Consider the following 17,005-nt stretch of genomic DNA (forward strand, 5'->3'; position numbering starts at 1 on the left):
AGACGAAGGAAGAAACAGAGAACGAAAGAAAGTAAGAACTCGAAAAAGCGACTAAGACACAAATAAAGGAATGAAGAAAGCGAGGAAAAGAAAGCAGAAAAGAACGAAAAGAAAAGAACAACGAAAAAAAATAATTCAGTTAAAAAGCAAGATAAAGACAGGAATAAAAAAGAGTAGAAAAAGATAGAAATATATAAAGTGAGCGAATAGAGCGATAAAACGAAAGAGAGAAAAAAAGAAAAACGAAAGACAGACAAACAGAAAGAGAGAAAGAAAGAAAGAAAGACAGAAAGAAAGGAAGAAAGAAAGAAAAAAAGGCGAGCTTGGCGTTAAGCTACGATACTGTGTCTGTCTTTGGTAATCGCCTTCATACGTGCATATCAGGTTGCCGAGATGTTACACTCTGATCGAGTTTTTTTTTCTCTTGTATGTACACGAGAACCAAATCGAAGTCAAGTAGAGTAAAGGAAAAGCCATAAGAAGGGCGCCCGGAATTGAATGCAACGGAATTGAAAAGCTAGACAGAAGAGAAAATCTGTATAGGGGACAAAACGATCGCGGAGTAAGCAATCGTTTAGACGGGAAAGAGCCAGAACAATCGTGAAAAAAAAAAGGAAATTACAAAAGGTAAGCCTGGCAAGAAGAGCTCCGAACGAGTCCTCAATACTATTTACGCCACACGTCAGAGTTGATGTGAACGAGTGAGCGAGTGAGAGGGAGAGACTCGGCGGAACATCAAAGAAATGAAGGCCGGCTATTCACTTTAGTGCGATGGTGAGAGAGAGAAGAAGATACCGAAGAAAAAGAGAACACCGAAAGAAAAAAGATGGCCGTGAGATAGTGGACGACGTCATAAAGGTGCTTGAACCGCGATGTGCGTGCGATGTAGAAAAATAAATAGGCACGACCCCAACGTGACGATGACGATCCGCAAATCGAAAGGTGCGGAGGCTCTGTGGAAGGGAGATGGCATCGGCGTGTATTCAGAGAAAAGAAAAAATAGCAAAGATGTGACGACCGAGAATCAGTGAAGAGAAACTAAGAATAAGAGAGAATGGAATAGAATCGGAGGTGACGTGCAAGCGTTAAACGGCAGGGCAACACACACACACACACACACACACACACACACACACACACACACACACACACACACACACACACACACACACACACACATATATATATATATATATATATATATATATATATATATATATATATATATATATAGTGGAAAAGACTACCGGTGTAAGTGGTGTGTCTGCCGGGGGGCGAACCGGGCACTTGAGAGGCACTTTTTGTTTAAGTTGGCGGTTTTGTTTCTGTTTTCGTGTAGTTTTCGCATAGTTTTATTTACAGTTGCATAGAAGGCTGTCTGTCGTATCATCAAGACTCATCATTGGCACTGTCAGCGAAAAAAGGAGGAAGTACGGGCCGTTGCTCACGAGACAAGCTTTTTTGTACCGTTGGTCTTTCTTTCTTTCTTTCTTCCTTTCTTTCTTTCTTTCTTTCTATCTTTCTTTGAGTTGTCGATGGAACAGGAATACGAAAGTCGAACAACAGCAAGGATAAGGAAAGAGGATATGAGGTAAACGTTCATGGCGCCATAGAGCTAGGCTGCCGTTACTGCTGCTTCAGCGATCGTTAATGTGGGAACGGGCCGGCGGCCGAGCCGCGGCGATACTGGCATAAAAAGAAATAAATGAAATGACGGGAAAGATGACAGTGCGAATAAAGGACGAAGAAATGAGGAGACGTCAGTCGAGCCAGTGTCGCGATTGGAAGATAAACGGCACGAAAGAGGCGGGCCTGCCACTCGGCTATTGACTTTTCGTCTGATGCAGCATCTGCGATGCGGTATGTGTGCCATTTTCTATGGAACCCCCTCCCCCCTTTCCTATTCCATCCTTTGCCGACTGTGAACCTCCGTGGGCCGGGTTCTTTGACTCTTGCATATGATTTGGGTTTCTCTTTATAGGGCTCGTACGGTAGTCCGTTAGTTTCAGTTGTACCTCTTATTGCTTTTAGTAGAGCATTATTTCGTATTTGGCTTTGGTTGTTGGCTTACGGGTTGCGAGCGACTGCGCAGATAATAATCTATACGATGACACAGGTGATTCAGAGGTCACTATGGTAGGGTCGAGAGGGATCTGCGGTTATTTGAATGAGTGTACGTGAATTGACCACTGGAAATTCAGCTGCGCACGAAAGTTCCAACTACATCATACAAAAGTTGTGTTCTTACCCAGAAAAAAAAGTTATTGTCATTGCTGCCGTCGTTCTTGTTTATTTTTTTTCTGTGGTGCTGGTCGAAAAGCCGTAACGTTTTTGTTGCAGTCGAATGATCAGCATCATTTATCGTCCCTTGAAAGATTCCTGTTATGGTATTACGTAATGTGGGAAATGAAGTGTGTGTTCAAAGGCATTAATAGTGGTATGGTAGTTACTATACAAAAATATTGAAGATTGGGCAATAGTTGGTAAGGTTGTATGCTTAGGTATCGTGCGAAATCGATCAAGACGGAGTAAAACAGAAGGGTCATGCACGAGCACTCTCTCGAAACTGAAGAAAAACATTACTACGAGAACACTTGAAGGTAACAAAGAAATATATACGTATCAACCATTGCACATAATTGTTAAAAATGGTTCAGAAAAGAAACACTGCGCATCAACTAACGTCAGACGTGCTGAATAAATCGGTTAAACGTTTTGTCGGTAAGCTTTTTGACAACAATCACTGAGTTACGCCTGCGTCATCCATTCAGTTAAAGTGGAATGCCTCTATTGCGCACGCTCTTTTGCGCTCGGAAAATAATAATATTAAAAAAACACTGCCCAAGCACTCCGTGCAAATGGTTTATCAGCGGAAGCTGAAACGTGTGGCACCAGTTTTAGCAGTGGATTCAACTCGACGTGGTACTGAAGCGTGTCACAATTACTGGTTATCTGTTTGTGCTTCCTTTTGATATTAGTCGCACATTTCGCTCCGGTTGATCACAGTCTTTATCTAACATGCCCTACATAGTAAGACGGTAAGTTGGGGCAGTTGGTTAGGATCTATCGTGAACTTACTTACGGCGCAACACCAGAAAAAAAAATACAGGACAAGGAAGGAGCAAAAGAGAAAAAAGCAGCGCCGTCTTTTCTTTCTCTTTTGCTCCTTCCCTGTCCTGTGCTTTTTCTGGTGTTGCGCTGTAAGTAAGTTCACGATGCCCTGCATAGTGTCTCGCATGAACACGGTCATTGAGCAGTGTAATGAGTGGTTAAATGCGCTTCGCAATGCGTTAATCACAGTTGCGGTTATCGAACCACAGGCGGTCATAGACATCGCAGCTGAAGCCAGTGTACCGCTGAAGAAACTCTCACCGAAAGCGGCGCTCGTCCGAAGCCAACTCGGCGGGGAGGTCTCAGAAGAGACTGTTGGGCGTGGGCTCGGCGCCACGGCTGTGACGACGTCATTCACAACGCAACTAATGGCGCGCGCACTTGGGAACGAGTTAACTGATAACACAGCCAATGGAGACTGCGCATGACACCGCGGCCGAACGGATTGTCGTTTCTTCTGGCCATATACAGCTTCCGCTACACAAACAGTATACACTTTTGAAGTTCAAAATCGAAACATAAAGTCAGTATACCTGGCCGTATTACTGACACCGCAAAAGAGCTGCACAACTTGTAGACACGAAGCAACAGTGCACTAGAGGCACATTCACTCATAATAACGGTATCAGTGGCCTAACGGCCTCAGACCACGATGTGATCGTGGGGGACGACGTATAGCTGAGTGCTCTCGAAATTTCGACCATCTGGTGTTTTTTTTTTTTGCGTGCGCTCATACCGCACATTACGCGGGCTTCTAGTGTATCACCTCCATCGAACTGCGACTGCCGCAGCCGGCATAAAACCGGTCAGCTTCGGGTCAGCACTGCAGCACCGGAACCACCGCACCAACGTGACGGGCATAGACTGAGGGTTGTAAAAACGTGAAGGTGCTTGCATGAACTCATCGGAATCCCGTTCTTTAAATTACCCTGAGGTATGGCACGCTTCATGATCTAGTAGCAGCAGGCAGGAAACATTTTTTAGGGGCGAAGCTCCTTAAGGCGTGGGTGGGTAGTCACCTGTATGCATGCATGTATGTAGTAACCACCTCACAGCTTATCCACGGAGTGAATAATGACGAGTGGGGCGAAGCTTGGGGGGTTTTATCGACAAACTGTGAATCACGCGCTGGCAGCGTTCATCCATCGTCTGTCTTTGTTTGACGCATGAACGAACGCACAGACGGACGGGTGGACGCATAGACGGACGCACGTATACCGACGAACGCATGGACGAACGCACGGACGCACGGATGGAAGCGCGGATAGACTAACGGACGCTTCGTCTCAGTCATCATCATTTACTCCGTGAATATGCTGTGACTTTTTAAGGGTTTAGGTGTGCTGTATGAATTCGGGGCAGAAGAAGCGTGCTGTGGTAGAAGCATACTTCAGAAATGCGTACCATAGAAGTGTGTGTACCACAGAAGCGTACTGCTGTGGTACACAGAAGCCGATGTGCCCGCTTTGTTTGACGTTGTACTAACCTCGAAGTCTTTCACACCCTATGACCTTTTTACCATACGTAACCTTGTATAAGAGATGCCTGGTTCTCTCGACCACAGGTGTTTCCTCCAGGAAAATGTGATCCCAGAGAGAAAGTATTCTGGCCGACAGTTGCATGCCCAGACGTATACCTGCCACGATTAATTTCAGTGCTGAATGTACACAGTTCAGATGCAGTTCTATTAAGTTCATATCTTCACGTAAGATGTGCGTGGAAGTACAGATGAAATCCTATTTAATGAAGTAATCGGGGCTCTCGCAATGTTTAATAGAATCGGGAAGTTCGTAAAATAGAGGAAGATATTTTGCGGTCCTCCTCCTCCGAGGAGGAATAAACGTTTATTTTCGAAACAGTGTAGCGGTGTAGGTTCTGCGTTCACCTTAGGTGGGAGGTTTCCTCATTGCAAGAACCCTCTTGCCTTCACTGCCTCCTTGGCCTTCACGACAAGACGTCGTTGTTCATACAGGTCCTCCAATGCGAGCTTGGCCTCCGAAGTTTGAAATTGTAACTTACCGGGAGTGGCAAAAAACGGCGGTACTCTGTTTGTCACTAAGTCACACCTGCGCGCATGAAGAGTCCGTGTGTAGCTTGAGCATGAATTTTCCCCATGTCGGTACAGCTGAAGTAGTAGGTCGGTGATCTAAAGGGCAAAATTGGAGCACAAGCGCTCCGCATATTGGTTGGGACAGGATGGGACCCCACAGTGAAATACGTACAGGCTGTGACTTGGGCACCGGGGCACGAGGGCGTGACAGGAAACCTGCGCGCGGACGAGGCGGCTCGAGGCTTCACAAATCACCGAGCCACTCAAGCCAATGCAAGTGATGACCCTACACCCCTGGACCCTTGTTTCACAACAATTTTAAAGTACTACAAAGAAATTAGGCAGCTGTATCCACGTTCTCACAGAAAGCTCAGCGCTGTGGAGGCAACAGCGCTAAGAAAAATGCAGACTAACACTTACATAAACCTGCACATTCTTCACCTGATCTACCCCGCGGCGTACAGAGATATATGCCCGTGGTGTGGAGCCACTCCAACACTCTTTCACATCGCGTGGGAGTGTGCAGAGCACGACGAAGAGCACGACACCACTGGCACGTGGGAGGAATGGGAAGCGCTGCTGTCTAGCCCAGCCCTAGTGGATCAGCTGCGACTGATTCAAAGAGCTGAACGGATGGCTCACGCCAGTGGGGCCCTGGAATAGGGGCACGACCCTGCCGGACAGACTTCGCTGTCCACCCCGTATATCCCTCGGGGCACTGGAGTTCAAGCCGGTCTGGATTATGTATATAATAAAGTTTTGTACTAGTACTACTACTACCAGGTCACGTGAAGCTATAACAAGCTGCTGATATCAGTGAAATGGTCGCTTTACAACTACAATGCAGCACCATCAACAGCCACACATGCTAACTATATCATCAGTTCGAGCGGACCTTCATAGATGCTTTGCCTATCCAGGAACGCGGAACTCTACGGCATATCGAGCGCGCGCAAGAGGCGCTCATCGGCGTCTGCCATACGCAATACGCATCCCACAAGAACGCTGCTTTAGATGACACCACCTGCAGAGTTCAAGTTAGTGCCGATTGCGTACGACAAAGACGCTGATGGGGGTCCCAGTAGCACGCACTCGCAAGCACTGAAGAGTTTCGCGTTCCTCGATAGGCAAAGCATCACGTATGATGACGTCACCTAGTTAGTGCATGTGGACGCCGGTTGTTTCGCATTGTCCTTTTAGAGCCAGCGTTTCACGACCCCTTTAAGTCAGAATAGGGAAGTTCCAAGCAAACAACCAGTGCTATCGTTCGCAGAAAGCAATAAGTAACAAAAGCCATCACCGTGTTCCTGTGGGACCTTTTGCAGAAACAACATATTCCTACCACCTAGCCCCATTTGATGTGTAGAAGCACTGCAGACTGCGGCGTGTAGACTCGTCACAACAAGTCAAGTGTATATAGACTAAGGTGGCTAGGTGTTTTATTGCGATAGTCATTGCACGTACGAGGAAAAGTCGTCTGTCCAGAAGAAATCGCTGCATTGTTTGTGCATTTGGTTCTGCAAAGCTTTATTTATTCGAGTTTCAGCATCATAGATGCTGACCCTATGGGTACCCGCCGGGAAATGCAATTTTTTTTTTAAATTCAAAGCATTTATTAGCGAACTTCGGCGACTTTGAGCGCATCTATCTATCTATCTATCTATCTATCTATCTATCTATCTATCTATCTATCTATCTATCTATCTATCTATCTATCTATCTATCTATCTATCTATCTATCTATCTATCTATCTATCTATCTATCTATCTATCTATCTATCTATCTATCTATCTATCTATCTATCTATCTATCTATCTATCTATCTATCTATCTATCTATCTATCTATCTATCTATCTATCTATCTATCTATCTATCTATCTATCTATCTATCTATCTATCTATCTATCTATCTATCTATCTATCTATCTATCTATCTATCTATCTATCTATCTATCTATCTATCTATCTATCTATCTATCTATCTATCTATCTATCTATCTATCTATCTATCTATCTATCTATCTATCTATCTATCTATCTATCTATCTATCTATCTATAGAGCCGCCTACGACTTTTAGCTCTGGCCGTCTGGATAATGGCATCGACACCAAACTTGATATGACATAGCATTACTGCATGTCGAACATAACTGACTAGACATACAATGAAAACCATGACATGCCATTAAATTCATGCTTTACATTTCATGGTCTTGCTACTCTTGCGGTTGTTTCATTCACATGATACGTTGCAAAACTGGTATGGTATGACATGACTGCATGGCGAACAGAAGCGACAGACTCTAACATGAAAATCACGACGTGCGTGTCATGTAACAACATGACTACATGCCACGCTCATGATGCGCTGGCGGGCGTTTCGCTAGCTTCACGTATACCAAATTTAGTATTGCATGACGCGAACGACGACGAAGGTAAATGATACGTCCAAACATGATAATGTTGACAGGTGTGTCATGTAAAACATGAGTATATGCTACGCTCGGCGCAATCGCATTTGTTTTGCTAGCTTCATATATACCAATTTTGCTGTCACGAGACGTCAATGAAGGACGAAAGTATATATGACTGATGAAAACATGATAATCATGACACGCTTGTCATGTATGAACATGACAACATACCACGCTCATGATGCACTTGCGGCCGTTTCGCCAGCTCCACATATACCAAGTTTGGTATCACGGGACGTGAATAGCCGACGAATGTAAATGACACGTCCAAACGTGATGATCATCATGTGCGTGCCATGTAAAACATGAATAGATGCTACGCTCATAGCACGTTCGTGGCCGTTCCGTTAGCTCCACATATACCAAAATTGGTATCATGTGACGTAATTAGATGACGAAGGTAAATGAAATGTCCAAACATAATAATCATGACATGGAAGTCATAAACGGCGTAATGTACTTTCACCTCGTAACGCTCTGATCATTTTAAAGTGACCTGTCAACCTTCCTCATTCGCGCTTGGCATATCTTCTATTGCCCCTGTATGTGGGATTCGCCAATTTTTTTGAAGGATCGGGGTATTTGTAAAATGAGGCTTTTTTACAGTGACTTTTCACGGTGTGTAACAAACATGAATAAATAAATAAATAAATAAATAAATAAAGTAAGACATTGATACTATAAGAAAACATTCAGAATTCGTATGACACACGGAAATTTTGAGTAAGAAGTGGTAATTCAAATCTTTGCTGTGAATTCCACCTCATGGTAATGAACAGCGTTGTGGTGTAACTCACATTGACAAGTACAATAAAATTCGTATCTTCGCAGAAGCCGTGCTTTAGAAGGTGTGATTTAGCACTTTGGAATATGGACCAGTGCTCCCCGTAATGACTCCCGTGGCCCGCGAGTGATTGCGATGGTGCACACAATTGAAGCGGCAGTGCAAGAAGTGTTCTCATTACGGGTGCGTTGATAACATGAGGGCGTGCCATTTGCGGCCATTAACACTGACGCGCGGTTTGAAGTGCGACTCTTCATTTCGGTTGGAAATTGCTCCAATAATAAACGATGCCGAGTTTCGCTGCAAATTACGCTTGTCTCATCGTTCTCGTAAGGTGAGCTTGGCACAAGAACCCTAGTTTATTTTTGAAAATAAAAAAAAACAGTGGCAACCATATCGATAATCTCAAAGAAGGTGTTTTTGTTTTTGATTTGAGGGCGTATTAACCTGCCGGTACGGCCATTCTTCAATACTTAACCTCTCAAGGTTAGTTCGCAGCGCTTGCATGCAAACGGCTTGCTTATAAGAGTTCGCTTCAGCTGCAAGGTAGGGATAGGAGTAATAATTGTCTTCTCCAACGAAAATCATACAGAAAGAAGAGATAGCAGAAAAGATTCATAAAAGCTCTAAATGTCCTCTTTTGTAGTGTAAATAAAGGCAGTTGGTTTTTCAAGAGCCTGCATACCGGGAACCCTTTTACCCAATTGATTCGTCTCCTATGACTTCCTTACTTTTTGTTTCCACCTGTAGTGACTATTATCTCTATATGGGTTTATGATGTCGAGATTCGCAATTTATCAATGTTTGAGTAATATGTGAGGTGACTTTGTTTATCTGAATTATTTCAACGAACAATGCTTTTTACGGTTTTATGTGATGTATTGTTTCAAGAAAAAAATATCTTGTTTCGTTATTGGTGCAAATAAAAACCTGTTATCCGTAAACAAAAATCATGACTACTGTGCACCACCCTGAGAGGATCATTCTTGCATTATCTATCATCATGATTAGCCAGTATGCATTATGTTTCAGTATAGTTATTGTAACACTGATTATTGTGACCACCATACCATCCTTATCATCATTAGTACCTTCGTCGTTATTATTCTTCGTGCCCGACGATTTAATGCTAATTTTTTTCCCTGCTGAATGGCTCGGCAGTTCACGCATGACAAAGTTGGCCACGTCAGAGCCGATTATCCCAATACACGGTTAAAGTGTCTGAAGTGCCAATTTTTCCACAAATGAAATTTTCGAGCGTATTTGGTGAAACTACACATATACTGGTTGTCAGCGCGTTTTAGAACAGGCATGGAATGTGAACTGAATGATCCCTGCAGAAGGAAAAAGAATATTCTGCTTTTAATTGTGTCTCATTGTCCCGAAACTTTTTTGGTGCTGATAGTATAGACTGAAGCAACAAACGACGCGTCGATTATGCAAAAAGTATAAACAGGAAGAGACAAAGAATAAATAAAAGTTGGAAGGTACTGGTTGAGAATCGCATACTCTGCTTTAGACTGGGGCGTTGAAGCTTTCTAACAACGCTGAGGAACATCGATATAACAAGACAAGGCACTGAAGGAACAACTCGGTACTTTGCGCTCGCATAAGTGTCTCGGCACGGAGCACGAACTTTACATCAACCTGACAGCCTTTGCAGCAGCTCGCCTGCGCGAGGCAAACGCGTCGCTCCCGAAACTCCGGGCGGGAAAAGGGAAAGAAATCTGGGAGATATATCGGTAATTAAATTAGGCCGAATGAAACCCCACTCAATCAGTGTTTGTCAACGGACACAATGTGCGCGCCCGATATGGGGAGGTGTGCGTTTACTTTCCCGTTTAAACGTAGGACGGGATAAGTTGGGGAAGAAGGGAAGGGGGGGGGCCTTCAATATTGTATGAACCGGGGCGTGTTTGCTCTTCCAAGATTGCTGTGACGATGTACTCCCGGTGTTCAGGCTTTCCCGTTCCCTTCCTCCGCCATCTGTTCCCCAAATTTCCCCATTTTTATTTTCCGTTATGTGCCGTACGTTCCTATCGATTCCAGAAAACTGTGGCGCGCTTTCGGGAAACGCTCCATATTTTCTTTATTTTACATTCAGGAGATTTCCGAAATTGGTACCGGCGTGCTCATTCCTTTTTTTTTTTGCTCGTATGTACCGCGTTTACCGGATTATACTCCGCTCTGTAGGTAGGACGCTTAAGAGACCGTGTGTTGCTAAAGAAAAGTCGCCTTTCTTTTGCCGTCACTGTTTCAGAAGATACTGAATTCCCAATAGATCCTAGATATAATAGAATTCTGTGACACAGAATCGAATTAGGAATGTATTAACAGAAAGCGTAGGAACTTTCATAAGAGACAAATTTATTTCAAAAAAATTCCGCCATATCCACGAAGTGAATGATGATGAGTGGGCGAAGCTCCGGAGGTAAACCTGGTAAACCATGAATCCTCTGTACATTTTGCCCACTCGATTTTATTACATCGTTCCCCCTAGCGTACGTCGCCGCACTATATCGAACGATTGCCTTCAACCAATGACACGCGCCATATGTGACATCATTCCTATTTTATAAGATCTCGCGTCTTTCATCAACTACAAGTACCGCTTTCTAGTTTATAACATCTTGCATCTTTTCATCATCAGCTACAAGTACCACCATCTAGTAAACACTACAAGAACTAAACGAGAGGTGGCTACATACAGGAGACGGTACCACCATCTAGTGAACACTGCAAGAACTAAACTAGAGGTGGCTACATACAGGGGACGGTACCGCCATCTAGTGAACACTGCAAGAACTAAACTAGAGGTGGCTACATACAGGCTACAGGGGACGCACAGCCCACGCCCTAAGGAGCTTCGCCCCGAAAACACGTCATTGATCACTGATTGTTTCCAGAGAATCAGTAGACTAATGGCTATGTTAACGGGTCCAACTCTTTGGCATACATATTGCCCTGAAAAAAAAAAAAAACACCATTTCGAAGCGTTAGTTGCTGCTTAGTGGATATTGAGAACAGGCACCGAAGATGTCTACTTAGTGATGTATACAGGGGTGGTCAAAACTGCTTATGTCACGTATTTCATGGCAGCGTAGCCTGGGAATCTTTTTCTACCTCTGTACATAACAGACCTATGGGTCAGTGATGAAGGTTTAGTTGTTACGAAAGCAACTTTACGGTTGTTGTAATCTGTGCGTCCCTGGAAAAGGGTGCGTTCCATGTTGAATCAAGTTTTTGTAGTGAGATTTTCCGCAGTACATGTGTGCATTGTTGTGAGACTGTGTATATTTCACAAAAGTTGTATCGAAGGTTTGGAGACATCAAAGGATCACTTGATAATACGATAAAATGTTCGTGGTTCCTTGCGCATTCGCTGAACACGAGTCGAAGTTCGAAGCCATCTTATCCTGCTGCGTCTCATTCGATTGTATTCATCATTTTCCTACCGCTTCGCAAGCTTTACACCTAATGTCGTTTAACATTGCTCCTTTTATGGTCCACCTTCGAGGAATGATGCATGTAATGACGTAATAATGTGGCATCATAACGAATTCACCTAGTAGGGTGATTTGTTACGTCATGGTGACGTCATCACTCGCACAAGGTAACGCGCGTTTTTGGCGAGACTTTCGGCGAAATCGTAAGGTCTCGCGTACTTGTAAAGGCTAGCGCAAAGTCTCGCGTAAGCCTCACAAACGAGAGTGCCAACATAGTCGCTTAAGGTGTTCATATGTAGGGTTTAACGTCCCAAAACCACCATATGAATATGAGAGACGCCGTAGTGGAGGAATCCGGAAATTTCGGCCACCTGGTGTTCTCAAACGTCCACCCAAATCTGAGCATACGGGCCTACAGCATTTTCGCCTCCATTGAAAAAATGCAGCCGCCACAGCCGGTATTCGATCCCGCGACCTGCGCGTCAGCAGCCGAGTATCTTGGCTACTATACCACTGCGGCAGGGCTAATCGCTTAAGGTGTTTGTGGTAAAATCAGCTGCTGCAGGATTCCACAGGAAAATTTGAGCCAGCGGCGTCATAACCATCTGGAAGACGGGTGGTCGATCACTAGGCTCAGGTCTCGGTGAGTCCAGATCCCATGGACTAGTCCAGGTTTCAGCTACCGTATCCCTGTTTCCCTTAGGTAGTTTCTCGGATGTGTCCAAAAACACAATAAATCAATACCAGTAAGCTTGCCTTTCGCTTTTGGTTACGCTAGTAAATTACATAGTGAATATGAACAAGGCGACCACTTTGTCTTCTGGGATTCGTGACAGGGTGACCAAGTGGGCTTGTGAACGAGTAGTGCGCAAATACGTAAGCTTCAGTCTCCTTATGTAATGGTTTTAGGGGCGAAGCTTCTTATAGCGGCACCTGTTTGTCCCTCGCAGCCGCTGTAGTAGTGTATAACAAGTATAACATTTTGACCTCCAAGGTGGTGCCGGTGAGAGCTTTCTTCTGTGCGTTGTTGAACAATAAAAGATAGTGCTCAATGTACATGCCAATCGCTGCTAAGGGGCAATGAGAGACAGGAGAATTTGGCTTTTAGTTGCGAACGCGCACGCTGGGATTTTTTTATTGTTCAACAACGCCTAAAAGACAAGAAAGGGTTGCTACGCTATACTCGCTGGGCGTAACCTCCTAAGTTTTTAGAAAGGTTTAGCAATATATTAAATATATATATATATATATATATATATATATATATATATATATATATATATATATATATATATATATATATATATATATATATATATATATATATATATATATATATATATATATACCGGGTGTTCAAAATTAAGCTTTATGATTTTTTTAAAATTAGGCGCTCGAAGGCACGTGAGAACCACTTGTGCAAATAAGTTAAGCGGCCAGGGGGACAGAAAGTTAGATGATAATTATCGCTGTCAGCAGCCCAATTAACTAAAATTTAATAATTAACTTTTTACTGGCTGCGGTAAGTTGGCATGTTTATATTGAAAAAATGTAGGCAGTGGTGTTTGTACACAGTTTCAGTTGGAAGATTTTTTCTAGCACGCCTGTGTTCCGAGATATCCGGCTCCAAAGTTTAATTGTCTTTCGCACGATTACGCATGCAAGAGGGTGAGGGTCCGCGCAAAGCTCCTCCCTAAAGTGACGCATCTGTTGCGTGTGGTGTTTAGTGTGTGAAGAGGGTGGAAGCGTAGGCATAGGTGATAGCAATTACCCTTGCCCTCTTCGGCCGGCGAAATCAAAATGTGACAGCGCGGTGCGCCATGAGCCTTACGCATGATCCTGATGAACGCGATAACAGGAGACCATTTTTCGCGACGTTTTTTCGTGACTTTAGATCACACTGAGACATCTTCTTGTGAACGCGTTAGCAGGACCGTCCTGCACTAGGGTGCCTCCGGTTAGAGCACAGCGTCTCTGCATTGAAGGTCTACCAAGGAAATCCACGTGGAGTCCTTTCGAGCTAATATGGCTGCTTCTGGCGTGAGGTATTCTACCAAAGTAAAAGTAGACGTGGTGCTTGCAATGGCTGAAATGAATGGCAACGCTTCGTTAGCAATGGAGCTTTACGCGTCTCGCCACCCACACCGTCCCCTTCCAACAAGGCCCACTTTCACAAACCTGTTTCGACGCTTCTGCACAACAGGCTCTGTCCACCTTCCGAGACGGACCAGGAAGGCAATCGTCGATGAAGACTTTGAAATCGACGTTGTCGCGTGCGTAACCTCGATGCCAGAGCTCAGCATCCGACAGATTGCCGATCAGTGCGGTCGCAGCATCGGAACAGTCACAAATGTTTTAAGAAAGCACAAGTTCCATCCATATCACGTTTACCTTCATCAGGACCTAAATGAGGCGGACTTTGAAAGGCGAGTTGACTTCTGCAATTGGGGCCTCATCAAAACTGATCAAGAAAATGACTTTTTGCACAGAATAATTTGGACTGATGAAGCTCGGTTTTGCCGAAATGGAAGTGTTAATCTTCACAACGCCCATTATTGGGCACAAGAAAACCCACACTGGCTGAGGCAGCACAAGCATCAAGTTCGCTGGAGTGTGAATGTGTGGTGCGGCATACTCGGGGACAGGATCATCGGACCTCACTTTTTTGAGGACAACTTGAACGGAAAGATGTACACAGAAGAAATATTAGGTGTTGTCATTGATGATCTTGTCTGCAGTCTTTCCCTGAATGACCTGCGCCAAGTATGGTTTCAGCACGATGGAGCACCACCACATTTTTCTACCAGGGCGAAGAACTGGTTGGACAGACGTTTTCCACAACAGTGGATTGGGCGCGCAGGAGCGATGTTTTGGCCACCAAGATCACCTGACCTTTCTCCGCTCGACTTTTTCCTTTGGGGCTACGTTAAAGATCGAGTTTACGTAACAGAGCCCAGCGATGTTAATGACATGAAGGACAGGATAACATCTGCCTGTGCGAGTATTCCTGCAGAAGTACTGCGCCGAGTCATCGAGTCGACGCGACAGCGGTTCATGCTTTGCGTTGCTGCCGAAGGCAGGCATTTTGAACACTTTTTGGGGCATTGACGTCTTGAGAGGTGAAGAGTTTCGATGAGATTTGTGCATGACCGAAATATGCTTATGTAGCAGCAGGAAATATGCGTTAGCAAGGATAAAACTGTTTCAGTTATTATTGGTGGAGTTGTTGCTCTTGTTTCAATAAAAGTTACAGTACTCGGACATCAGCAGTCACGCTATTCGCGTAGCCCAGGCAACGACCACGCATGCTTCTCTAGTGATTATTACGCACGCGCACTGGCATCCAGATTCTCCGCTCGCACCATTATCTCGGCATGGTATCTGCCACTATCGTTAGAGGCTCTGCAGTTGCGTGTTACGACACTGGTTGCAAGCGTTCTTCGATTTTTGATTTCGACGGCCGAAGAGGGCAAGGGTAATTGCTATCACCTATGCCTACGCTTCCACCCTCTTCACACACTAAACACCACACGCAACAGATGCGTCACTTTAGGGAGGAGCTTTGCGCGGACCCTCACCCTCTTGCATGCGTAATCGTGCGAAAGACAATTAAACTTTGGAGCCGGATATCTCGGAACACAGGCGTGCTAGAAAAAATCTTCCAACTGAAACTGTGTACAAACACCACTGCCTACATTTTTTCAATATAAACATGCCAACTTACCGCAGCCAGTAAAAAGTTAATTATTAAATTTTAGTTAATTGGGCTGCTGACAGCGATAATTATCATCTAACTTTCTGTCCCCCTGGCCGCTTAACTTATTTGCACAAGTGGTTCTCACGTGCCTTCGAGCGCCTAATTTTAAAAAAATCATAAAGCTTAATTTTGAACACCCGGTATATATATATATATATAATGTGTATATATATATATGTGTGTGTATATAATGAGATCTAACAGACAGTAATGCCAAGGAATGTACAGGGGATGTTATTAGAACCAATGGAATGTAAATAAGAAGAAAGAAAAGTGGATGAAAAAATAACCAGCCGTGAGCAGGAATCGAACCTACGACCTTGGAATAGGCGTGTTTGGCGTGCCCCTGATATACACTTCTTTCCTTTATTTAATTGAATGAGGGTCTCGTACTGGCAGACTTGGTGTGTTTAGGTTGTATAAGAGGGACAATTAATCAGCTGCCCGCTCATAATAAGTTCACGTGCTACGTGACGCCAAACATGCGCATAAGAGTGTTTTCACACTCGTCGTTTGGCTTATGGATGGCGCTGACTGTCACTCCTACTTCTAAATTCACATATAAACCCAAAAAAGTGGATGGAGAGAGGGCCGCTGTGGTAGCTCAGAGGTTAGAGCATCGAACGCGCTATTCGAAGGTCGTAGGTTCGATTCCTGCTCACGGCTGGTTATTTTTTCATCTACTTTTCTTTCTTCCTATTTACATTCCATTGGTTCTAATAACTTCACCTGTACATTCCTTGGCATTACTGCCTGTTAGATCTCGTTAATGTTGTGTTAAAACACGGAAAAACAAGCCCTTAGGGGTATATATATATATATATATATATATATCAAAACGTTTATTTGAAAAAAAACATCGAAAAAAAAGATACGGGGAGCATGTGTGTGGGGCCCCTATTCCAGGGCTCCACTGGCTTTAGTGGCCCGCTGCGCCTGGTCGAGGAGCGCTTGTTGCACTCCCAGATCCTCGCTGGCGAGCAAAGTCTCCCACTGCTCCCTTGCGGAAATTTCGCCGCCTATTCGCGGTGAGTTAATTTCGGTTGGCCTTTTCCGACAATCCCACGTTATGTGGGCGAGAGTGGGCCTGCCTCCGCACCACGGACAACTATCGCTGTACATCGCAGGGTGAATGGCATGCTTCAACGAAATATTTAGATATGTGTTAGTTTGTATACGGGGCCAGTCATCAGAATTCCGGCCGGGTAAAGCTGTGTGTGGTACACTGTACCTTCGTCGCTCAAGCCATTGGTTCTCAAGGATATCTCGCGGTAAAAAGGGGCTGTCGTTGGAGGGGTAGGCCGCTCGGTTGGTTAAAGCACGAGCTGCGCTGTCCGCTCTCTCATTGCCATCGAGTCCTGCGTGACCCGGGCACCAGATG

At 44.4% G+C, this 17,005-nt stretch overlaps 1 long non-coding RNA gene and 1 other non-coding gene across 2 annotated transcripts in view; both read left to right on the forward strand.

The window, feature by feature from the left end:
* The first annotated feature begins 1,293 nt into the window (after positions 1–1,293).
* Positions 1,294–17,005, forward strand: part of LOC142771806 (uncharacterized) — a 578,925-nt gene continuing 563,213 nt past the window's right edge. The window contains exon 1 of the long non-coding RNA XR_012886164.1: positions 1,294–1,860. This is a non-coding gene — a long non-coding RNA (uncharacterized LOC142771806). The remainder of the gene's footprint in view (positions 1,861–17,005) is intronic.
* On the forward strand, positions 16,218–16,290 carry TRNAA-CGC (transfer RNA alanine (anticodon CGC)). The gene has a single exon. It is a non-coding gene; the product is annotated as a tRNA-Ala (tRNA).

This window comes from Rhipicephalus microplus, chromosome 9, assembly GCF_043290135.1.
Source record: "Rhipicephalus microplus isolate Deutch F79 chromosome 9, USDA_Rmic, whole genome shotgun sequence".
NCBI classification, from domain to species: Eukaryota; Metazoa; Arthropoda; class Arachnida; order Ixodida; family Ixodidae; genus Rhipicephalus; species Rhipicephalus microplus.